The sequence below is a fragment of the Cervus elaphus genome, chromosome 30 (assembly GCF_910594005.1).
Source record: "Cervus elaphus chromosome 30, mCerEla1.1, whole genome shotgun sequence".
NCBI lineage: Eukaryota > Metazoa > Chordata > Mammalia > Artiodactyla > Cervidae > Cervus > Cervus elaphus.
Genome location: NC_057844.1, coordinates 5,480,028 through 5,503,815, shown reverse-complemented (window position 1 = coordinate 5,503,815; position 23,788 = coordinate 5,480,028). Strand labels below are relative to the sequence as shown.

At 36.9% G+C, this 23,788-nt stretch overlaps 1 pseudogene across 1 annotated transcript; it reads left to right on the top strand.

Annotated features, from left to right (window-relative positions):
* The first annotated feature begins 12,547 nt into the window (after positions 1-12,547).
* On the top strand, positions 12,548-15,261 carry LOC122687093 (annotated as a pseudogene). The gene has a single exon (XR_006339012.1). The product of XR_006339012.1 is annotated as a heat shock protein HSP 90-alpha-like (transcript).
* The last annotated feature ends 8,527 nt before the right edge of the window (positions 15,262-23,788 follow it).

Sequence of the window (23,788 nt, the reverse complement as noted above, 5' to 3'; positions counted from 1 at the left end):
GCATGTAATATAACTATTTCTAAGTCAGTATCTTCTTACTGTATAATGCCTGTCATTTACGGGTTTTCACTCTACTGCATGACTTTTCCTTCAGGTTATGGGATATAAACTCCTGCCTATTCACATGTCTAGAAATGTATATGATATAATAGGGATTATGAACATTGTAAGTATTTGGATTTTGTATCCTTCTTTATAAAAGAGTGTTGAATTTTGTTTTGGCAAACATTTAATGCATTTAATCATTTGATTCATTTGAGCTTTGTGAGGATGAATATAAAGTATTTTTTGCTCTAGGACTTGTTTAGCCATACACCTACATTATGGCCTTGCTGAACTTTCTATTGAATGCTACTTATATTTGATGGAGTCTTTAGACACTGATTATTCATGTCATGAAGTCTCGTAATCCCATGAGATCTAAGAACTCTTCAGGCTAAGTTTCTTGGTGATTAATACTTTCCTAATAGTAGTTATTTGCCTGAATTAATTCCCTATCATTCTATGCATCTGTAGCTTAAAGAGTTAAAAATAGGATTCAAAAGATTCTCATACAGATTTAATTGCACTGAAACTCAAATTTCAACTGCTTCAACTTTCCTGAATTGTTTCTCTGCTCAACAAGACTATAAAGCTCTGATTGGAGTCACTCTTTCTAGGTTGGGGATACAGTAAATGCTTCCAGGTTAACAACAGCAACAAAAACAGAAACTTTTTTTTTTTAATAGAATATTGGCTTATGATGCTTTTTTTCCCCAATATATGAAAGTAGCTATTTCATATATTTTGTCTGTTTTTTTTTAATTGTTCTCAGTTCAGTTCAGTCACTCAGTCATGTCCAACTGTTTGTGACCCCATGGATTGCAGCACACCAGGCTTCCCTGTCCATCACCAGCTCCCAGAGATTGCTCAAACTCATATCCATTGATTTGGTGATGCAATCCAACCATCTCATCCTGTGTCATCCCCTTCTCCTCCCATCTTCAATCTTTCCCAGAATCAGAGTCTTTTCAAATGAGTCACCAGCATCAGGGTCTTTTCAAATGAGTCAACTCTTTGCAGCAGGTGGCCAAAGTATTGGAGTTTTGGTTTCAACATCAGTCCTTCCAATGAACACCCAGGACTGATCTTCCTTTAGGATGGACTGGTTGGATCTCCTTGCAGTCCAAGGGACTCTCAAGAGTCTTCTCCAACAACACAGTTCAAAAGCATCAATTCTTCAGGGCTCAGTTTCTTTATAGTTCAACTCTCACATCCATACATGACCACTGGAAAAACTGTAGCTTTGACTGGACGGACCTTGTCGGCAAAGTAATGTCTCTGCTTTTGAATATGCTGTCTAGGTTGGTCATGACTTTCCTTCCAAGAAGCAAGCATCTTTTAACTTCATGGCTGCAGTCACCATCTGCAGTGATTTTGGAGCCCCCCAAAAATAAAGTCTGACACTGTTTCCAGTTTCCCCATCTATTTCCCATGAGGTGATGGGACCAGATGACACGATCTTAGTTTTCTGAATGTTGAGCTTTAAGCCAACTTTTTCGCTCTCCTCTCTCACTTTCATCCAGAGACTCTTTAATTCTTCTTGACTTTCTGCCATAAGGGTGGTGTCATCTGCATATCTGAGGTTATTAATATTTCTCCCAGCAATCTTGATTCCAGCTTGTGCTTCATCCAGCCCAGCATTTCTCACGATGTACTCTGCATATAAGTTAAATAAGGAGAGTGACAACATACAGCCTTGACGTACTCCTTTTCCTATTTGGAACCAGTCTGTTGTTCCATGTCCAGTTCTAACTGTTGCTTCCCGACCTGCATACAGGTTTCTCAAGAGGTCAGGTGGTCTGGTATTCTCATCTTTTCCAGAATTTTCCACAGTTTATTGTGATCCACACAGTCAAAGGCTTTGGCTTAGTTAATAAAATTTAGTTTAATATCAGCTACTTATCTAAGTCAGAAGCAGATACCCTAGCCAACATACTTTAATCATCTCTCTTCTGCACTCTTTTGAGGACCCAAGCTCAGCCTTTAGTTTCTAATTTATTTTCAGTAACTAGCTGAATACTTGTCACATTTCCTGAGGCTCTGCAAATGAAAATACTGGTTATTGCTGCTGTTCAGTTGCGAAGTCTTGTCTGACTCTTTTGCCGACCCCAAGGACTGTAGTTCACCAGCCTTTTCTGTCCGTGGGATTTCCCAGCCTAGGATACCGGAGTGGGTTGCCGTTTCCTTCTCTGGGGATCATCCTGACCCAGGGACTGAACACAGCTTCTGCATTGGCAGGCAGATTCTTTACCACTGAGTCACCAAGGAAACCCAAAAATATCGAATTTAGCTCTAAAACTAGACTGAGTTAAAGGTATATTACCTTCCTGTTGGTGCATCTGAAGATGCAGTCAGTTTCATTACTAAGAAAATATTATTTACAACCATCTGCTCAAATCATGTGCCAAACTACTAGGAAATGAACTCTCTTTACTTAACAGTTGCTGGTACATTTTTGTCCTTTTCTAACGTGTATTCTTTCTTCCCTGGCTACTTGCCTCTGCATCCTGCCTGATCAGCATTTTGCTCAATTACCACGGTGGTAATAAGAGGGCTGATGCATCCAGTTTGCTTTGAGGCAGTAGTAATACATTCCAGATTGAGTCCTAACTGTAATTGGATTCCCCTGTTAGGCAGAAAATAAATGCCATGACACATCCCATACAATTTTTAACAAATATTATCCACAATACAAATGCCCCAAATTATATTACTAAAAACATTAACACTGACTTTTGTGTGGGCCACATCTTCTTTGCAGTTTTGTGTTTTGCTTCCATTCCAAGTCCTCCATTCTTTTCATAAAAGAGGCTTCAAAGTTATGAATCTGTAATAAGTTAATTTTTTTCTTTCCTTCACCTATTTGTGAATTCTGTAGTTGATAGTTTCTGGGCATTCACCAGTAACTCTGCTTTCCTATATTTACCATTTAGATATATCTCTTTATAAAATCATTTTCATCTTTTCCAGTTGCTCTGAAGAAAATTTAAACTTTAAGTCACATTTTCCCTGACCCATTTATTTTACTTTATTTTTTTATACCCTTGCAGTATTGAATTTCCCTTCTCTATTTATATACATTCAATAAATTCTTAATTTTAGTAATAAACAAAGAATAAAATATACTATTTACAATATATTTAGTCATATACACCTATTCTCAATTAACAGTTATGCAATTTTAAGTAAATTGCATAACTTTCTATCCCTCATAATTCTTACCTGTTTGTAAGAATTTGCAAGAGTTTGTAAGGCTGCTAAGAGAATTGAAAGGCCTAAGCATGCTTTTGATTGGTTGATATTTAGGGTAGTCTCCACTTACAAATACTTTCAATAAATGCCATATAATATATAATGACCCTCTTCATAGTCTTTCTCATTAATCAATTACAAATAAAATTTTAGACATGACTAGGGCTTCAAGAGATTAAAAAATTATCTTTGCATGATCAAAACCTTGTTGGCCATATTTGTAGACATGTAACAATGGGTTACCTACCAGGGATCCTTTGAAATTATAACACAGTCATTTACAATCCATAGGTTAGTGTTTGCCAAGCTTAGGAACAAATTATTAGATGAATTATTCATTTGTTCTATGTCAATACAATCATATTTGTGTATTTCCCATCTCCTTGATTAAAATATAACCTCTATAAAGGATAGCTGCTTTGTTTACTTTTGTATCCTCTATGCCTTGCACAGACTGGCACATACTGAGCATCTGATAAATAAAAACGTAATGCATATTTAAGTGTTTTGCTGCTAATAAATTTAAATAGTTTAAATGTGGAATTGATAACTAATGATTTATGAGATTTTTTCACACAATATGGTATGTGCACCTACTTTGTAATTATTAATTAAAAGAAGTTATACAGAACTAAACTGATATAAACACTACACTACTTATAAACCTGATCTAATCCACTGATAATGTATGTGTGTTCAGTCGCTGACTCGTGTCCAACTCTTTGCAACCCCATGGACTGTAACCTGCCAGGCTCCTTTGTCCATGGAATTTTCTGGATTGAGTTGCCATTTCCTTCTCCAGGAGATCTCACTGACCCAGGGATCAAACCTGCTTCTCCTGAGTCTCCTGTGTTGACAGATGGATTCTTTACAACTGTGCTACCTGGGTAGCCCATTGATAATAAACAGGTTAATTAAACTATAACAATAGGATCATTTTACCACAATTATTTTTATCATTCCAACTTGAAGATTGTGTCCCTGATTCACTAATATTTTTTTTTTTAAAAAAATGAGTAAACAGAAAAAAAAATCATGTTTTGACTGTTTTCAAAGAGTCTAATTTTTGAGAATTATAGTGGGAATGAAGATCAGTTATAAACCCAAGTTCTTTTTCTCTGAAGGTGTGCATAGATTAGTCAATTCAATTCAGACCATCAGAGAATGATATGCATAATGAAATCCTCAACTTTTGATATTTTAGAGTCAAATCAGTAAATGATAATATAAAAGTCAAACTGGTCTGAGATTATACACAGCCTCAGGTTGATACACACTTTGAAAATTTCTGGAAAGGCATTTTTTGAGTGTCTCCAAATAGAGTAATTCTTCAGCTATTCCGTGATCTTTTACTCCATGGAATACAATCAAGAAATAGAAACAAAGTAGGAAGCAAATAAAATAGAAATTTGCTAAATAATTTGACATTTTTGTTTTGTTGCTACAGCCTTAGAGACTATCTTCTGATTTTCTTCATGGAAGAAGACTTGAGTTAATGGTTTGAAAATTGTTAGGCCCTTCAAGTGAATTTCAAGACAGCCAATCCCATTCATAAGCATTTAGAATACATGCCAATTTCAGTTGTTGGCAGTCATTTGTATGACTTACCTGGCTTAATATCACAGTAGATTGGGAAAATATCCAACAAAGCACCACTTTAAGAGAGAATTGAATACCTGCAACACAATCAGATGTAAATGGAGAAGAAATTGGCCATGGTTTGGAGTGATGTGAATGACAGAAACATGGCTGAACATCTTGAAGCACTGATTCATATTATATAAATTGCAAATAACAAAAACACCTTAAAATATATGCTTTAAATTCCCTCTTAAAAATATAAATTTAATTTGCTGTCAAATTGGAAAGTCTCACTAAAATGAAAGCATGATGTTTGTATAGGAATAACCATAATTACACATGAATTCAAATATTTGGTTCATCACCATTTTTCTTAATGTGCCTTTAACTACTTCTATACCAAGTGATGTTAGTTATGACCCTTCAAAATGCAGCTTTCTTTCACTTTAAAAATGCAACTTTTGTTCAGTTATTCTTTCTCTGGCACAATATTTTTAAGTGGATAATACAATGAACCATCATTTGGTTCAGTCCCATTAGTCAGTAACTGAATTTGTAATTCCCTTTTGATCTCCTATTTAGTTATAAATTACACTACTATGTTTTTAGTCTAAAAGAACTCTCATCTCGTCTCATGGCCTTTATTTGGTTCGATTTAGATGACTTTGATTGTATCCATGTCCTTTTTATTTTTCCAGTTTCAATTAAGATTGCTTCTTTTCTGATGAGGAATAGTGTATCTTGTCTGTGATTAGAATCTAAGTATAAAATTTAGATGACTTTTTAATCCTTTATTGTATAAATATTATTCTTAAACTTCACCATAGTTTTAAGTACGTTTTTTTTTCACCTTTTTTCTCAAAATTTCTAAAATCTGAACTATGTTGAATAGAAAATGTGTTGCAATTATTTGGAATATATTATTACTTTCAAGACTCAGTACTTTTCCCTCAGAGTTTTCTTCTCATAATAAAAAAATGTCATTCACATTCTCAAGAAGTTTTCTTCTCTCATAATTGAAATTCTGTTAATTATTCAGAAATGTTCAATCAAACTATCTTGACTAGTAGCTTCACTGCTATTTTGATTTAAAAAATATGTAGTCAAGAAGCCAGTTTCTGAAGTTTTTCAAGTAGGTATATGGATTGTGTATATGATACACTTATAATTACTATGACAAATATGATTGTTACATCAACAGTAAAACTTTCAAATACCAAAATTAAAAATAACTGCTCTCCTCAGAATTTTAAAATAATTGTTATTTATCGGATTTTATCTTTAATCTTGAAATTAGCAGTGAATTTACTAAGTGTACCTAATATTGCACAATAAAAACATACCATAAAAGAAACATCTTAAACTGTCCCCTTAGTGATTTTTTTTTAATTTCATCTCTTTCCAGTTTCTTAAACTTCACTCTACTTGTTTCATTCAAAAGAGTTTATTAAGCAGAAAAATGTGACTATGTATATGTATGGGCTTATTGTATATGTCACTAGGTGAAATCTAGTGAAATCAGATAACCACAATGGTGTGATCACTCACCTACAGCCAGACATCCTGGAATGCAAAGTCAAGTGGGCCTTAGGAAGCATAACTATGAACAAAGCTGGTGGAAATGATAGAATTCCAGTTGAGCTACTTCAAATCCTCAAAGATGATGCTGTGAAAGTGCTGCACTCAATATGCCAGCAAATTTGGAAAACTCAGCAGCGGCCGCAGGATGGGAAAAGGTCAGTTTTCATTCCAATCCCAAACAAAGGCAATGCCAAAGAAGGTTGAAACTACCACACAATTTTACTCATCTCACACGTTAGCAAAGTAGTGCTTGAAATTCTCCAAACCAGGCTTCAGCAGTATGTGAACCATGAATTTCCAGATGTTCAAGCTGGATTTAGAAAAGGCAGAGGAACCAGAGATCAAATTGCCAACATCCATTGACTCATAGAAAAAGCAACAGATTTCTAGAAAAACATCTGCTTCTGCTGTACTGATTACGCCAAAGTCTTTGACTCTGTGGATCACAATAAACTGTGAAGAATTCTGAAAGAGATGGGAATACCAAAACACCTCATCTGCCTCCTGAGAAAACTGTATGCAGGTCAAGAAGCAACAGTCAGAACTGGACATGGAACATCAGACTGATTCCAAATAGGAAATGGAGTATGTCAAGGTTGTATATTGTCACCCTGCTTATTTAATTTATATGCAGAGTACATCATGCAAAATGCCAGGCTGGATGAAGCACAAGCTGGAATCAAGATTGCCAGGAGAAATAATAACCTCAGATATGCAGATGACACCACACTTAAAGAGCCTGTTGATGAAGGTGAAAGAGGAGAGTGAAAACATTAACTTAAAACTCAACATTCAGAAAACTAAGATCATAGCATCCTGTTTCATCACTTCATGGCAGATAGATGTCGAAACAATGGAAACAGTGGCAGATTTTATTTTCTTGGGCTCCAAAATTGCTACAGATGGTGACTGCAGCCATGAAATTAAAGTCGCTTGCTCCTTGGAAGAGAAGTTATGACCAACCTAGTCAGCATATTAAAAAGCAGAGTCATTACTTTGTCAACAAAGGTCCATCTAGTCAAAGCTATGGTTTTCCATTAGTCATGCATGGATGTGAGAGTTGGACTATAAAGAAAGCTGAGCACCGAAGAATTGAGGCTTTTGAACTGTGGTGTTGCAGAAGACTCTTGAGAGTCCCTTGGACTGCAAGGAGATCCAACCAGTCCATCCTAAAGGAAATCAGTCCTGAATATTCATTGGAAGGACTGATGCTGAAACTCCAATATCTTGGCCACTGATGCAAAGAACTGACTCATTTGAAAAGACCCTGAATTGGGGAAAGATTGAAGGCAGGAAGAGAAGGGGATGACAGAGGATGAGATGGCTAGATGACATCACCGACTCAATGGACATGAGTTTGAGTAAACTCCGGGAGTTGGTGATGGACAGGGAAGCCTGGCGTGCTGCAGTCCATGGGGCTGCACAGAGTCAGATACGACTGAGTGACTGAAGTGAGACTGAGACAAATCTATCAAACCAGCATTTCCAAAATATGCTTCAAAGGTTTTTATTTTTCATTAGTATTGATATTAATGAATGTTTTTAGCAGCCAAATTAATACAATTATCCTTACTGTAGGAATTCAATTAAGTCTAATGTACATAGTCTCGAGACTATACTAGTCTCAAATTGTCTAAATTTCACAGATATATTCTGTGCCATATTTCGTCATCATTTTCAACACAGATTATTTTATCTAGGTATGTCTTTCAAATAAATTACCTCATGGAATGGTCTTCAGGAAAAGCTAATATAAATAAACAGATTTCCTTTTGTATTTCATGCAATTAAAATAGCAAAACTGACAGTGTTGTGGTCATTAGCTAATAGTCAATGATTTCCTACTCCTGTTGTTAATATATTTTGATTTCTATTTCCAAAATTTCCATTTTCTAATGTGCTCAACTTGTTGTTTTTTGTTCAGTCACTAAGTTTTGTCTGACTCGTTGTGACCCCATGGACCGCAGCACACTAGGCTTCCCTGTCCTTCAGTATCTCCTGGAGTTTGCTCAGATTCATGTCCATTGAGTCAGTGATGCTATCTAACCTCATCCTCTGCTCCCTTGATCTCCTTTTACCCTCTATCTTTCCCAGAACCAGGGTCTTTTCCAGTGATTTGGCCCAAATGTCATTAATTTTTTAGTTAGGCAATAATTCATAATTTTTCTAAAATATATGCATTATGCATACTATATATATACAGTATATATAAGTATATATATATATGCATGTATGTATATTGCATATGTAATTATATATATATGTATGTATGTGTGTGTGTGTGTGTGTATATATATATATATATATATATATATATATATATATATACAAAAGTTGTTTTACTACACTGATAAAGGCTTGAGGAAGAACACAAAAAAAAGAAGAGATGGAGAAATTGGAAAACATAAACTAAATTAATTGGGAACACTAAATATGAATTAAAAAGTGAAACAAAGTAGGTGAAATTTAATGATCATCTAGTCCAGTTGTTTTTAAACATGACTGCTCATTAGAAACATATCTGGAGATCTGGAGCTAAAAAAAACAATAGCTGGCTGTTTATATTTTTCAAAAAAATATTCAAGCTAATTCTGATATGCACCTGGATTTTAAAAAGTGATTATAGGCTTTTCTATTAAATTGTAGTTTTGATGATATGAAGTTCTATTATTTTTCTGTATATCATGATACAATGGTATTATGTAATAGTTTAATAATCAAAATAGTGAAAGATATTTATCAGTTTTCACAACCAATAATCAGACAAAAAATAAAATATTACTACAATTGCAAGCCATAGTGGGAACATGATTAACTTAACAATATAAAATAATTAAATACAGTTTGGGGGAATCAAGCAGAGTGATGTAGTAAGTGGAAGTGCATACAAGCATATGTTTTCATCCATCCAGCCAGTCTATGTCTTTTGGTTGGTACATTTAATCCATTTACATTTAAAATAATTATCGATATGTATGATTCTATACATTTCAACAGGGCTTCCTCGGTTGCTCAGACAGTAAAGAATCCGCCTGCAATATGGGAGACCTGGGTTCAGTCCTTGGGTTGGGAAGATCCCCTGGAAAAGGGAATGATTACTCACTGCAGTATTCTTGCCTGGAGAATTCCATGGACAGAGGAGACCTGCAGGCATGACTGAGTGACTTTTACTTTCCTATTATCATTTCTTAATTGCTTTGGGTTTATTTTCTGTAGGTTTTCTCCTTCTCTTGTGTTTCTTGCCTAGAGAAGTTCCTTTAACGTTTGTCATAAAGCTGGTTTGGTGATACTGAATTCTCTTAACTTTTACTTGTCTGGAGAGCTTTTGGTATCTGCATCAAATCTGAAGGAGAGTCTTGCTGGGTAACATATTCTTGGTTGTAGGTTCTTCCCTTTCATTCCTTAAAATATATTGTGCCATTCCCTTTTCACTTGTAGAGTTAGTGTTGAGAAATTCAGCTGGTTGCCTGATGGGAGTTCTCTTGTATGTTATTTAATATTTTAAATTATTTTAAATTTGTTGCTTTTAGTATTTTATCTCTGCTTTTAATTTGTGTCATTTGATTACTATGTGTCTCAGTGAGTTCCCCCTTGGGTTTATCCTGCCAGGGACTCTCTGTGCATCCTTAGTAGACTATTTACCTTCCCATTTTAGGGAAGCTTCCAGCTATTATCTCCTCAAATATTTTCTCAGGGCCCTTCTCTCTTCTCCTTCTGGCATCCCTATAGTGTGAATGTTGGCGCATTTAATGTTGTCCAAGAGGCCTCCTAGACTGTCTGCATCTCTTCCCATTCTCTTTCTGTATTCTGTTCTGTGGCACTGATTTCCATCAGTCTGTCTTCCAGATCATTTATCTGTTGTTCTGTCCCAATTATTCCGATATTGATTCTTTCTAGTGTATTATTCATCTCTGCTGGCTTGTTCATTAGTTCCTGTAGAGACCTAATGTTGGTAAACATTTCTTTCCCTCTATCTATTGTTTTCCAGAGATCCTTGATCAACTTCACTGTCATTATTTTGAATTCTTTTTTCTGGGAGATTGCCTATCTCCCCTTCATTTCTGGGATTTTATCTTGTCCCTTTATCTGGGACAGAACTTTCTGCTTTTTCATGCTGATTAAGTTTCTGTAATATGCTTTTTGTTCTAGCTGCTGTGGGGCTGTGATTCTTCTTGTTTCTTCTGTCTGCCCTCTGATGGAGGAGGCTAAGAGGCTTGTGCAAACTTCTTGATGGGAGGGGTTGGTGATGGGTAATGCTGAGTCTTGCTCTGGTAGGCAGGGCCTTGCTCAATAAAGCTTTAATCCAGTTATCTGCTGATGGGTGGGGCTGCACTCCTTCCCTGGTATTTGTTTGGCCTGAGATGACCCAGCCCTGGGGTCCAGGGGCTCTATGATAGGGTTAAGAGTGAACTCCAAGAGAGTTAACACCAAGGGGGGCCTTTCTGGCCTAATCTTGTTGATGCCCATGTCCCTGTGGTGAGCCTCTGTTGATCCACACCTTCACAGGAGACCCTCCAACACTCTCAAGTAGATTTGGTTGAGCAGGAAAGAGTCACTGCTCCTTTCCTGAGTCTTGGAGTGTGCAAGGTTTTGTTTCTGCCCTCCAAGATTAGAGTCTCTGTTTCCCTCAGTCCTGTGGATGTCCTTTATTCAAATCCCACTGGCCTTCACAGACAAATTCCTTGGGGATTCCTAGTCCCTTTGCCAGATCCCCAGGCTGGGAACCCTATGTGGGGTTCAGAACCTCACAACAGGGGGAGAAACTCTTTGGAATTATTTTGGGTCACCCACCCAGTGGGTATGAAATTTGATTTTCTTGTGATTTTGACCCTTCTACTGTCTCACTGAGGAAATGGCAACCCAGTCCAGTATTCTTGCCTGGAGAATCCCATGGGTGGAGGAGCCTGGTGGGCTACAGTCCACAGGGTTGCAAAGGGTCAGACACGACTGAGCGACTTCACTATCACTATCACTGTCTCACTGAGGTTTCTTTGTCTTTGGGGTATCTTTTTTTGGTGAGTTCCAGCATCCTCCTGTTGATGGTTGTTCAGCAGCTAGTTGCAATTCTGTTGCTCTCGCAGGAGGAAATGAGCACACATCCTTCTACTTGGCCATCTTGAACCAGAAGCCTAGTTTTCCATTTTTATGGACACGTTATATTAGTTTAAGATGTACAGCATGTTGGTTTATTATATGCATATATTGTGTAATAACTACCATAATAAATTTAGTTAATATCCATCACCTCATAGAATTATAGATTTTTTCCCTTGTGATGAAAATTTTTAAGATTTACTCTCTTGAAAGTGAAAAAAGTGAAAGTGTTAATTGTCCAATCATGTCCAGCATTTTGAGACTCCAGGTACTGTAACCCATTAGGCTCCTCTGTCCATGGAATTCTCCAAGCAAGAATACTGAAGTGGGTTGCCATTCCCTTCTCCAGGGAATCTTCCCTACCCAGGGATCAAATACGGGTTTTCTGCATTGCTGGCAAGTTCTTTACCATCTTAGCCACCAGATACGAAATACTGTTTTGTTAACTACAGTCACAGTGCTTCACATTCTGTAATTGTATCATACTAAGCATTTCAGGAGGTCTAGAGTCAAAATGTATATAAGTATATACGGTATGATTATTTCTGATGACAATATTGTAGCTATTACTAATACTACAATACAATGTAATTATGATATAATTTTCCCCATTCACTTTACAAGACTCTGTTATTCTGTCCATGGATTCCTTCTTCATGAAAGCATGCAATGAAGCAGAAGTCTAATCAGCTATAGTCATTTGAATGTCTGTGGATCATCTGTGACTTACTCAGAGTTACCAAATATGTCTGGTCTTCAGTCGCCCTCATTCTTTCATTTGTTTATTGTTCTTGTTTTAAATTATGCCATTTCTGTGACTATCAAACTGGAAATATTGAGAAAAATGTGCATTAGCTGGCAAAGATATTCAGAAATAAGTAATAACAGATCTTATGTACCATTAGTAAGGGTGTAAATTAATACACCATTTCTGGAAATACATTGGCACCAGTATTCATAGTTTTGAAATTTGACTTCTTGGTAGAGACAGAGGACAATGGCATTAATTTTGCTTAGAGAAAGTAGAAAGATTGCCCAGTTGATGTCACTGATCATCAACACTTTCTATTCGAATAAGGAGATTTTCCTGAGGGAGCTGATTTCAAACTCCTCCGATGCTCTGGACAAGATCAGGTATGAGAGTTTGACCGATCCCAGTAAGTTAGACTCTGGGAAAGAGCTGCACATTAATCTCATACCGAACAAGCAAGATCGAACCCTCACCATCGTGGACACCGGCATTGGGATGACCAAGGCCGATTTGATTAATAACCTGGGCACCATCGCCAAGTCCGGGACCAAAGCGTTCATGGAGGCTTTGCAGGCTGGCGCTGATATCTCCATGATAGGCCAGTTTGGTGTCGGGTTTTATTCAGCCTATTTGGTGGCTGAGAAAGTGACCGTTATCACCAAACATAACGATGACGAGCAGTACGCCTGGGAGTCTTCTGCAGGAGGATCCTTCACAGTGAGGACTGATACAGGAGAACCTATGGGGCGTGGAACAAAGGTTATTCTGCATCTGAAAGAAGACCAGACTGAGTACCTGGAGGAACGGAGAATAAAGGAGATTGTGAAGAAGCATTCTCAGTTCATTGGCTATCCCATCACTCTTTGTGGAGAAGGAACGTGATAAGGAAGTTAGTGATGATGAGGCAGAAGAGAAGGAAGACAAAGAGGAAGAGAAGGAGAAAGAAGAAAAGGAGTCTGATGACAAGCCTGAGATAGAAGACGTTGGCTCAGATGAGGAGGAGGAAGAGAAGAAGGACGGGGACAAGAAGAAGAAGAAGAAGATCAAGGAGAAGTACATCGATCAAGAAGAGCTGAACAAGACAAAGCCTATCTGGACCAGAAACCCTGATGACATCACTAACGAGGAGTACGGAGAGTTCTACAAGAGCCTGACCAACGATTGGGAGGATCACTTGGCGGTCAAGCATTTTTCAGTTGAAGGACAGTTGGAATTCAGAGCCCTTCTTTTTGTCCCAAGACGAGCTCCTTTTGATCTGTTTGAAAACAGAAAGAAGAAGAACAACATTAAGTTGTATGTTCGCAGAGTTTTCATCATGGGTAACTGTGAGGAGCTAATCCCTGAATACCTGAATTTCATTAGAGGTGTGGTGGACTCTGAGGATCTTCCTCTGAACATTTCCCGTGAGATGTTGCAACAAAGCAAAATTTTGAAAGTTATCAGGAAGAACTTGGTCAAAAAGTGCTTGGAACTCTTCACTGAACTGGCAGAAGATAAAGAGAACTACAAGAAGTTTTATGAGCATTTCTCTAAAAATATTAAGCTTGGAATACATGAAGATTCTCAAAATCGGAAGAAGCTTTCAGAGCTGTTGAGATACTATACTTCTGCTTCTGGTGATGAGATGGTTTCTCTCAAGGACTATTGCACAAGAATGAAGGAAAACCAGAAACACATCTATTACATCACAGGTGAGACGAAGGACCAGGTAGCCAACTCTGCCTTTGTGGAGCGTCTCCGGAAGCACGGCTTGGAAGTGATCTACATGATCGAGCCTATTGATGAGTACTGTGTGCAGCAGCTGAAGGAGTTTGAGGGGAAGACCTTAGTGTCAGTCTGGAGGGCCTGGAACTTCCAGAAGATGAGGAAGAGAAAAAGAAACAAGAAGAAAAAAAGACAAAATTTGAAAACCTTTGCAAAATCATGAAGGACATTTTGGAGAAGAAAGTTGAAAAGGTGGTTGTGTCTAACCGGTTGGTGACATCCCCATGCTGCATTGTGACAAGCACATATGGCTGGACAGCAAACATGGAACGGATCATGAAGGCTCAAGCCCTGAGAGACAACTCAACGATGGGTTACATGGCAGCCAAGAAGCACCTGGAGATCAACCCTGACCATTCCATCATCGAGACCTTGAGGCAAAAGGCAGAGGCTGACAAGAATGACAAGTCTGTGAAGGATCTGGTCATCCTGCTGTACGAAACCGCCCTCCTGTCTTCGGGGTTCAGCCTGGAGGACCCCCAGACGCACGCCAACAGGATCTACAGGATGATCAAACTCGGTCTCGGTATTGATGAGGATGACCCCACTGCTGACGACAGCAGTGCTGCGGTCACTGAGGAAATGCCTCCCCTGGAAGGAGACGACGACACGTCCCGCATGGAAGAAGTAGACTAAGCGCTGCCTGAGGATCGCTTGGCTGTGTGTTCAGCACTCTGTCTCCATTCCCTCTAATATGTTTTCAAGTATTTCTTTATTTTTGTTAACGTTTAAAAATCGTATGGCATGGTAACTACATAAGGGGAGGATAAGATTTCTTTATACTAAGTGTGATACTGTGATACTTTTAGCACTAAAGCAGAGCTAGTTTTTTCCTAGTTTCATGTTGGCTTATTTTAACAGATGGAAGTAGTTACGTTTGTTGTAAGGTGTGTGTGTAACCTGTGTTAACTTTGTGGTCTGAAGTGTTTAGCTATCAAGCGGATTCTTTAGTAGACCAAAATTTTTTGTCACTGAAGTGTTCTGAAGTATATACCGTGATGTTTAAAAGAAACACTTGTTAAAGCAAGTTTTCATCTTCTGGGATATACTTTTTAAAACTTCCATCCCCTGTAGTTATGACTGCATGTGCCAGGCCTCTAGAAGTTAGTGTGTTAAGCTGAACCAACTTGATTGGATTCGCTGTCCGTACATAGGGCTTGTTTTCCAAAGAAAAATATTGTTTAGAGTAGCAAACTTATAAGCCTGCTCAGGCATGTTGTAAAGCCGCTGGAAAAGTAACTTGGAGCAAGTTTTGTGAGTGGAAATGCAGTGCTCAAGTCACATTCTGCTTTAAAAAGTTGTAACAAATATAGATGAATTAAAAAAAAAAAAAATGCCTCAAGGAGAAGGAGAGAGGTAAACTAAAATAAAGAGCAACATTGTGGAAATTCACAGATGAAAGATTTAGGAGACAGAAGAAAACTCAGTTAAAGCTGATTATGTGAAAGGGTGAGCTCTAACATCATTTTTGCTACCAAGTTCCCCAAGTCCTCAATAATGGGTGCATCCAGATGAGTAGAAAGTAAAGGCTTTACAATAAGGAGAACTAACTGGTTGAAAAGTATTTAAGAAGTTGTTAGGTCATTCCCTCTCCATGACCCTACCTCAGCTCTAAATAATCCAACGATCCTCTCTCATCATGTAACCGCTCACTCTCCAGGAAAGAGCAAGACATTTTCTTTTTTAAAAAAAAAAGAAGAAGAAGAAGAAAAAGAAATAAAACCACTAAACAGAAGTTATTTAAATGCATGTATTGGGTAGAAATAAGAATGAAGAAAAGATGCACTTAATGAAAGAGGAAGCCACCAGTATGCTTCTCCCAACTGCCTCACTTCTTGCACTTTGGGGTAAACAAGTCATACTTTTTATTTTTTCTTGTAGAAAAGATACAAGGGCATCAAATCACCCTCAGGCAAGCCCTCAAGAAGCAAATCTAAGCCACAGGCCACAGAATCCTCTACACTAAACACAGAAGCCAAAATGAATTACAACAGAAGACAATGAAAGGAAATAGACATATTTGTGGTAAAGAAAAGTGTATCTCAGAGAGAGGTAATAGCAATTATACCATCTTAAAATAAGAAGGAAATACTTTTTTGAAAAGGAGAACAGGAATAAGTCTGTCGAAAATTAAAAATGTAATAGCTGAAATGAAAGTTTAATAAAAAGTTTTGGAAAAGAGAGTTGAGAAAATCTCCCATAAGACTGAGAGTTCAAGAGAGAACAGAAGAGCAGAAGAAAGAAGGGAGGAGAAAAGGGGGAGGGGGGAGTAGCCAATAGAGGTCCAGAAAGAGAGAGAACTGAGTAAAAGGAAAGAAAGGAATTAGCAAACAAAACAAGAACATTTTCCAGAGCTGATGCATGTGTGTTTACAAAGGGCACACATTACTCCACAAACTAAAAATATATCACCACCAAGGCACATTATTTTGAGATTTCAGAAAACTGAGGCTGGACAAAATTTGACATGCCTCCAGGGGTAAAAAGTAGGTTACATACAAATGTAGCTCTATGAACGTGTATGTCCTTAATCATGAAATCACTGGCATGCTGTACACATATAGGGAGGATGAGTCAGGCAACACGGGTGCGTGTGTGTGGTAGAGATGGAGAGAGAAATATAAACTAAATTGTCATCCTCCAGCGTGTAAAGTCACTTGTTAATGCCTCAAACTGAAAAGTTAAGGAGAAAAACAATTACATTGAGCTGAGATATGGTAGTTAAACAACATCAGCAAGGAATTAGCTAAAACAATTTACAATGTTTGTCTTAAGAGTGAGAGGAGAAAAAAAGGAAACTATAATCTCTAACACCATGTAATTCTCTGGATAAATGCAGAATATTGACTTAGAAAGATAGATAAAATATACTTCACAAATTAAAGGCACAGTTGTATCTCTAAACATCTAGTTATTTTTTATTATATCAGTGTTTTTAATGTCACAGTTTGTAAACAACTAAAATGCACAAAAATAAGAGAAAACTTTAATGAGATTTCCTGCATCTATATAATGTGACATTATGTATTTATTTTACACTTAGAAGAACTTGAGTATTATACAAATTATTATAAATTAAGTGAAAAAAATAGAATTGTGATTCTTTATATTTTCCTTCTAAATTTTATGCATTTTCAAACTGTTTTTTAATGACCATGCTTATTTCACTCACAAAGTTAAAGATGTATTAAACTGTAGCTACAGCTTTTCCTACCAAGGTTGTATGTTCACTACCTTCAAATTCAGCCAAAACCAGCAAAAGAAATTTGAATTTATAATTCTAACACAAATGGTAATAGACTTATTATTTTTCCTATTTATATTAAGTGAAAAATTTTCTCAATAGTTTGTAGTTTTCCTCAGGAGTAGAATTTGGAATGAGAAATTGCACCTTGCCATTAGGAACCTTTCTTACAGACAGTAATATTGTTATTGTCACAGATTGTTATATAGTCAGAACCAAGTTATCTTTTTTTTTTTTTTACTACTTCAAATGGCAATTTATAGCTCTTTCAGACTTTTTTAATGCTGAAGAAGTGAAGGTATAATTTTCTGCAAATGTATTTCCCAGTTATAAATCTGATTTGAACACAAGAATGCATATATTCATGTAAAGCTAAGCCAAAGGTATAACAGGAACGCACGAGAGAAACACAAATAATTTATGTCTACATGATGCCATGGTTTCAAGAAGAAAATTGAAAAGGAACCGACTGATCAGCATAATCTGGTGTGTTTGAGTTTTGTCCCGGATATTTTAACTGAATTGACTAAATAAGGTCATAGTGATATTGCTCTGACATTGGCAGCTTGAATTGGCTATGACATTATTTAGTAAAGATACATTTTCAGCACTAAAATTTCAAACCTTTTGTAGTTCTCTACGTAAGAATATTACCAGTAAGTCCTTTCTGAAGATGGACAAGTTGTCCAGCTCTGTGTTAAGCACAGCAGAGACTAGGAAAAAGGATTCTGTGGTCTTTCAGGTGCAAGTCTAATGTTTGTGAATATGTAACGCAAGGATATATGTAATATGTAAGTGTAGAAAGCTGTGGGAGAGGCCAGATAAATGCTGAGGGAGGTGATGAGCAAGCAGTCAAGGAAGGGTGTATATATTCTAGAACATTTCAACACAGATAAGTTCCTTCTGAATTTCCATCAAAATTCTAAAGGGGCAATTATGTTTCCACTGCATAATTTGCTCTTTCATAGCTATGTATATATGAGAATAATGCAGATTTTATGCATAGATGTGCTATTTTTAAAATGAGCAAAGATGAAATATGGAGCTTAAACACATAAACCTACAATGATAAAATTGCTGACTAAAATAAAATCGTAAAATACCAAAATATGTAAGTGACAAAAATCTTCTACTTAAGTTCTCACAAGAAATTCACAATAAAAAATCTGTGGTCTTACGATATAGCACAATGATTGCTCAAATGTGTGTTTCCATTTGCCAGGTGACCTTACTGCTAATTTATTTCAGAAGAGTTTATCCATTGTGTCTATTCTCAAAAGAGTAATTGAAGGCAAGTTATTAAAAATGATAATTAATTATCTTATTTGTTTCACTTAACTGAATCTGTCATGGTCATATGGAATATTTTTCATAGAGCATTTGATTATAATTTCTCTGCCTTTCTGTTTCTCCCATCCAGCTTAATTCAGCAAATGTAGTAGAAAGACTTCACCTCTCTTCTCTGTCAGAGTGTCGTCCTGCCAACAAAACTGGTACTGAGTCCAAAGGGAAAAAGATTATTTTGATCTTGTGATTGGCTTATTCACTGGAAATGAATGATTTTTCTTGTCATCCAAGAATCCTCTTAATACACACTGTGATTTTCTGTAGTATTTCCATGACTTAGAGATAAAAAGGACAGTTCAGAAATGTATATAAAATATTCTGCTATTTTTAATTTACTCAAAGGTCACTGATGGGGACAATAGAGTTGGTGAATAGGTCATTGTGCCCCTCTTAATAAGTTTATATGGTTATAACCAGTTCTTCTAAAGCTGTAATTCTCCCTCATACTCTAAATTTTGTCCGAAATGGAAAACTGCAAGTAAAACTTTTTCTATGACCATCAAACACTAGAAGAGATATTTTATTTCCAAAGCAACATTTGGAAGTCAGAGTTATATGTAGAATTTATGAAAGTGGGTATTATTTTCCCTTTTAAATAATTTAAAAGGTTTAATGTTTAGTCACAATATCAAAAATTCTTTCTTTGTAGTTATTCCTTGGTTATGTCAACAATCTTTCAATAAATATTTATTGAGCATATATTTTATGTGAGGCATTGTGAAGCAATTTTGAAATATAGTTATTTTTAGGGAGTGATGCAAAGTTGCTGTAGCAAGGTTAATATCTTATGTGTTTAGGGTATGGCACCATAGAGAATATTGTCATTTGCTGAGCGCAAAGACTCAAAGCACATGATTCAATTTTCAGGTAGGTACAAGTTAGGGGAGTGGATTAGAAATAGACAAGAAAAGAGTAATGAGTACATACATGTGCTAAGTTTAATCTCATTTAACACTTTGCAAAAACAGTACATGGATACTATTTGAATGAGCAAATTGTCATGACATGTAGACTTAGAAATGGAGAAAAGATTATCTGAAATGTAAATTGTAGGGTTTGAGACTTAAAATGTGGCACAGTTTCACTGACAACAACATCCATGAAGATATCTCTAACTTGGATTAACAGATGAACAGAATTCACAGAGTTGGGAAGGCAGTCTCAGATTGAATCATTAGCACAAATACTTCTTTTGTCCAAAGATGAGGATAGAAATACAGGAAAGCTAAATATCATGAACTCAATGTCAGTGTTCTATAATAAGTTACAAGAGTAATTTGAAGACAAAGAAAGAATGACTAACACAATAGGAAAAGAGAAGGGCATTTCATGAAGATCCTAGGTCTGTAGCAGCCCTGAAATGTTGTATCTGAAGTTAAGGTAAAAAACTGGTTTAACGGATATGTTTTTCTTTAATATATATATATTATATATATATATATATATATATATATTTATATAATATGCACTGCAGTATTTCATCATCAGAACAAATGAAGGGAACAGGAGAAATATGGAGTATTTTGAGTAGACAATGTCTTTGAGGATGTAGCAGTCAGCTATTGTCACATCAATGCCACATAAACCACAACTAACATCAGTGGTTTGAAATAAATCACCTGTGCATGATCTACAGGTTGTGACTTGCCTGATTTAGGCTAGACTCAACTATGTTGCTTTGTCTTCAGTTGTGAATTAGCTGGGTTTTAACTCCAGGCTACAAGTTGAATTCCGGATATCTCTACGTCTGTTTTGCTAAGGATCAAGCTGAAGAAGAAAGGATCCTTTAGCATGCTCTTCTCATGGGCTTACTAGGTAGCTCAGAGGTAAAGAATCTGCCTGCCAATGTAGGAGATGCAAGAGATGTGGGTTCGATCCCAATGTCAGGAAGATAACCTGCAAGAGGAAATGACAACTTATTCTAGTACTCTTGCCCTGGAGAATTCCATGGACAGAGGAGCCTGGTGGACTATAGTCTTTGGTGTTGCAAAGATTTGGACGTGACTGAGCATGCATGCATACAGAGAAACTCTTCTGGTGGAATATATATATCCTCAATCTAAACAAGAGTGTGTGTGTATGTGTGTGTGTGTGTGTGTATAATTCACTTTGCTATCCTGGCTATGCAGCAAAACTAAACTAACTGGTTTACTAATACTGTAAATCAATTATATACCAATAAAATTAATTTAAAAATAAACTTTCCCCTCAACTTTTCCTGACAATTATATTTAAAAAGTAAGTTTGCTTTCTTACTCTTTGCTTCTCCCCTTCTGATGCCTGATCCCTGCCCATGTGTCTGACTCCAAAAGTTACCAGACTTTGCATATTCATTCATGTTCTTCTGAGTTTCTTTCCTAAGTTCATATTTGTGTACTGAGTGTCTTATCTATAGAATAGCAATGGATAGTGGCATACAAGTGAGGTCAGAATCCGCACCCAGCTGTTTGTATAGTAGGGTGAATATTAAGTGCAGACACTGTATTATGGGATACTGAGAAATTCAAGGGAAGGAGGTGGGACAGCAATGGGTTTTCATGGGAAATCTCTCAAAGTTGCTTACTCCTATAAGCTGCAAGTGGGGAGCAGTTGGGTGGTGTGACTGACCACAGAATGTTTCAATCTAACTGTGGCAGAAAAGCTTATAGAAACTGTTAGCAGAGAACATTTATATGAAAGCATTGTTTTCAAAAACTCTGCATTTTGATACACGTTAAGTAAAAAAAAAAAAAAAATCAATAAAATTAGTTAGCAGTCCTGATATGCAAAGAATAGGTTTCAGTAACTACTACAAGATCTTCTCTAGTGGCTCAGATGGGAAAGAAACTGTCTGCAATGCAGGAGACCCAGGTTTGACCCCTGAGTTTGGAGAATCCCCTTGAGTAGGAAATGGCAACCCACTCTGGTATTTTTGCCTGGAGAATTTCAAGGACTGAGGAGCCTTGCAGGCTACAGTCACTGAGATGGAAAAGAGTCGGACACAATGAGTGACTGACACTTTCACTTTCAACTATTACAAAGAAAGAGGCAGCATAATTGTGAGAATATGTGTATAAAGAGTATATTCCTTCTGAACAGATGAGAAAAATGAATATGTAATATTTCATTTTTTGGATATATCACTATTTGGTTATCCATTCTCTTGCTGATGGCCATATGGATGGTTTTAAGTTTGGGCTATTATGAATAAGACAGTTTTTAAGCAATATTTTACAAGTCTTTTTATTGACATACATTTTCATTTCTTCTGGAACGAAATTGGTGCGTAATGAGGTTGATGTATATTTAAATTTGTGAGAAGCTGCCAAATAATTCTCAGAGTGATTTAACCACTTCACTTCACCACCAGTCAGTTCAGTTCAGTAGCTCAGTCGTGTCTGACTCTTTGCAACCCCATGAACCACAGCACACCAGGCTCCCTGTCCATCACCAGCTCCAGGAGTTTACTCAAACTCATGTCCATTGAGTCTGTGATGCCATCCAGCCATCTCATCCTCTGTCATCCCCTTCTCCTCCTGCCCTCAATCTTTCCCCAAATCAGGGTCTTTTCTAATGAGTCAGTTCTTCGCATCAGGTGGCCAAAGTATTGGAGTTTCAGCTTCACCATCAGTCCTTCCAATGAATATCCAGGACTGATTTCCTTCAGGATGTCTCCTTGCAGTCCAAGAGTCCTCTCCAACACCACGATTCAAAAGGATCAATTCTTTGGCATTCAGCTGTCTTTACAGTCCAACTCTCACATCAACACATGATTAATAGTAAAACCATAGCTTTGATTAGATGGACCTTTGTCGGCAAAGTAATGTCTCTGTCTTTTAATATGCTACCTAGTTTGGCCATAGGTTTTCTTCCAAGGAGAGAGAGTCTTTTAATTTCATGACTGTAGTCATCATCTTCAGTGGTTTTGGAGCCCAAGAATATAAAGTTTCTCACTGTTTCCATTGTTTCCCCATCTATTTGCCATGAAGTGATGAGACCAGATGCCATGATCTTAGTTTTCTGAATGTTGAGCTTTAAGCCAACTCTTTCGCTCTCCTCTTTCACTTTCATCAAGAGGCTCTTTAGTTCTTCTTCACTTTCTGCCATAAGGGTGGCATCATCTGCATATCTGAGGTTATTGATATTTCTCCCAGCAATCTTGATTCCAGCCAGTGCTTCATCCATACCAGCATTTCCTGTGATGTATGCTGAATATAAGTTAAATAAGCAGGGGGACACTATACAGCCTTGCTGCACTCCTTTCTCAATCTGGAACCAGTTAGTTTTTCTATGTCCGGTTCTAACTGTTGCTTCTTGACCTGTATACAGATTTCTTAGGAGGCCAATAAGGAGGTCTGGTATTCCCATCTCTTGAAGAATTTTCCAGTTTGTTTTGATCCACACAGTTAGAGACTTTAGAATATTCAACGAAGCAGATGTTTTTCTGGAGTTATTTTGTTTTTTTTCTATGATCCAACTGGTTTCAGCAATTTGATCTCTGGTCCCTCTGCTTTTTCTAAATTCAGCTTGAACAACTGGAACTTCTCCATTCACGTACTGAAGCCTAGCTTGGAGAATTTTGAACATTATTTTGCTAGCCTGTGAGATGAGTGAATCACCACCAGTAATGTACACAGTTTTCAATTGCTTCATATCTTGCCCTTGTGTGGTTTTATCAGTCTTTTTTTTTTTTTTTACTGCAACCATTCTATTCTCTGTGTGGTGCATAGAGCTTTTAACTTGCAGCAATGGTGACAACATTTTCTGAGTGCTTACTGGTGATTTGAAGTGTCTTTCTAAGTCTTTTGACAATTTTTATTGTTTCTCACCTGATTGTTGAGTTTTTTAGTTTGTTTGAATGTTTTTATCTCCATATATATTCTGAAAACAAGACTGCTGATAGATCCATTTATTGCAAATAATTTACCCTTGTTGTGGTTTGCATTTATTTTCTTAATAGTGCACTTTAATGAAAGAGAAATATTAATTTTTTCACCACTTTATTTTTTTAATTGAAGGATATTTGCTTTACAGAATTTTGTCATTTTCTGTCAAACATCAATAAGGGTCAACCATGGTCACCATGTCCCCTCCCTCTCACACCTCCCTTCCATCTCCCTCCCCATCTGACCCTTCTAGACTGTCACAGAGCC